The sequence below is a fragment of the Suncus etruscus genome, chromosome 5, assembly GCF_024139225.1.
Source record: "Suncus etruscus isolate mSunEtr1 chromosome 5, mSunEtr1.pri.cur, whole genome shotgun sequence".
NCBI lineage: Eukaryota > Metazoa > Chordata > Mammalia > Eulipotyphla > Soricidae > Suncus > Suncus etruscus.
The window spans coordinates 102774648-102777237 of NC_064852.1; the positions used below are offsets into that span (position 1 = coordinate 102774648).

Below are 2590 nucleotides of genomic sequence, written 5' to 3' on the forward strand. Positions count from 1 at the left end.
AAATACTATTTAGAAAGTCTTTATAGAAGTAATTGTTAAAATGAGGTCTTTAAGAGCTTTAGCAATAGCACAGCAGGTGGAGGGTCTGCTTTCAGTGCCTTTCACACGTTTGACCTAGGTCCAATCCCTGGCATTTTATATGGTCCCCCTGAGCCTGCCAGGACTAATTTCTGAGTGCAGAGCCAGGAAAAACCTTTGACCATGGCTGGGTGTGGCCCCTATTGGGCCACAAACAAACAAACAAACAAACAAAAAAGCAGTCTCTGAAGTGGGTCTTGGGAATAAGCAAAGTAGATGTAGATATAGCCATTATGCCAGAAAAAAAGGGAAGTGCCAGAGTGATAGCACAGCAGTAGAGTGTTTGCCTTGCACTTCTCCTTTTTTATGTCTCACCTTTCACAATACAGGCTAGGCAAAGGGCCTGGTTTGAGGTGTATATGGTGAACATTTACTGTACCTCCTTTTCCTATGCAGTCAGTGTAAAGAACACAGCCTGTGATAAGCATTGGGAGGCCTTATCTTTTCTTTTCTATATATATATATATATATATATATATATATATATATATATATATATATATATATATATATATATGAACCCTTCACCAGTGCAACATTCTCATGAACAATATCCCAAGTGTCCTTCCTCCACCTCACACCGTCCTGTACTCTAGACAGGCTTTCTACTTCCCTCATTCAGTCACATTTTGTTATGACAGTACTCAGTGTAATTATTTCTGTGACTTTACTAAACAATCCCTGTGGTGAGTTCATGCCGGGAGCTGAACCCTCCAGTCTACCTCTATTTTGTCTCTGAGAATCATTACACAAATGTTTTTCATTTTTCTCAAAACCCATAGATGAGTGAGACAATTTTGTTTATCTCTCTCTCTCTCTCTCTCTCTCTGACTTATTTCACTCAGCATAATAGATTCCATATACATCCATGTATAGGAAAATCTCATGACTTCATCTTTTCTGATGGCTGCATAATATTCCATTGTGTATATGTACCATATTTTCTTTAGCCATTCATCTACTGAGGGACATGTAGGCTGTGTCCAGAGTCTGGCTATTGTAAACAGAGCTGCAATGAATATAGGTTTGAGAAATGGATTTTTGTATTGTATTTTTGTGTTCCTGGGATATATCCCTAGGAGTGGTATAGCTGGATTGTATGGGAGCTCAACTTCCCTTTGGAGAAATCGCCATATCACTCTCCACAAAGGTTGGACTAGACGGCATTCCCACCAGCAGTGAATAAGAGTTTCTTTCTCTCCACATCCCTGCCAGCACTGTATTTTTCAAAGAAGTGGATCAAACACTTTTGAAATTCATTTGAAACAGTAAAATACCAAGAATAGCTAAAGCAATACTTGGAAAAAGGAATATGGGAGGTATTACTTTCCCCAACTTTAAACTGTATTACAAAGCAATAATTATTATAACAGCATGGTATTGGAATAAAGACAGACCCTCAGATCAGTGGAACAGGCTTGAATACTCGGAGAATGTTCCTCAGATATACTGTCACTGAATTTTTGATAAAGGTGCAAGAAATCCTAAATGGAACAGAAAAGGCCTGTTCAATAAGTGGTGTTGGCACAACTGGCTAGCCACTTGTAAAAAAGCGAACTAAGACCTCCAGTTAACATCATGTACAAAGGTAAAATCCAAATGGATTAAAGACCTAGTTATCAGACCTGAAACCATAAAGTATATAGAACAACATGTAGGTGAAATGCTCCATGACATTGAGACTAAAGATATCTTTAAAGAGGAAACAGTACTCTCCAAACAAGTGAAAGCAGAAATAAATAAATGGGACTATATTAAGCTGAGAAGCTTCTGCACCTCAAAGGAAATAGTGCCCCAGATACAAGAGCCACCTATTGATGAGAGAAACTATTCACCCAAAACCCATCAGATAACGGGTTAATATCTAAAATATATATGGCACTGACATAACTTTACAAGAAATCCCACCAAAAAATGGGGAGAAGAACTGAACAGACACTTTGACAAAAAAGAAATACAAATGGCTAAAAGGCACATGAAAAAATGCTCCACATCAGGGAGATGCAAATCAAAACAATTATGAGGTACCATCTCATGCCACAGGAATTGACACACATCAGAAACAATGAGAATCTCACTTCTTCTTAACTTACACTTGCCAGTTGAGTTTTCTATCTCCATCTTTTTTCTTTTTTCTTTTCTTTTTTTTTTTTTACCATGCCCGGTGACACTCAGGAGTTACTCCTGAGTTACTCCTGGCTCTGCACTCAAAAGTCTCTCCTGAGATAGATGCAGAATAGGCTCATTCATATATGGGTTTTAAGAAAAATAAAAGCCATTTTTGCAATAATTCTCAGACAAAGAGAGGAGGGCTGGAAGGTCCAACTCATGACATGAAGCTCACCACAAAGAGTGGTAAGTACAGTTAGAGAAATAACTACAATGAGAATTATCATAACTATGTGAATGAATGAGGGAAGTAGAAAATCTATTTATAGTACAGGCGTGGGTAGGGTGGGGAGTAGGGAGATTTGGGACATTGGTGATGGGAATGTTGCACTGGTGAAGGAGG

The 2590-nt window shown here is 38.4% G+C and overlaps 1 non-coding gene across 1 annotated transcript; it reads right to left on the reverse strand.

Moving 5' to 3' along the window:
* Nucleotides 1-382: 382 nt before the first annotated feature.
* Nucleotides 383-515, reverse strand: LOC126010106 (small nucleolar RNA SNORA51). The gene has a single exon (XR_007496243.1). It is a non-coding gene; the product is annotated as a small nucleolar RNA SNORA51 (small nucleolar RNA).
* Between the last annotated feature and the right edge of the window lie 2075 nt (nt 516-2590).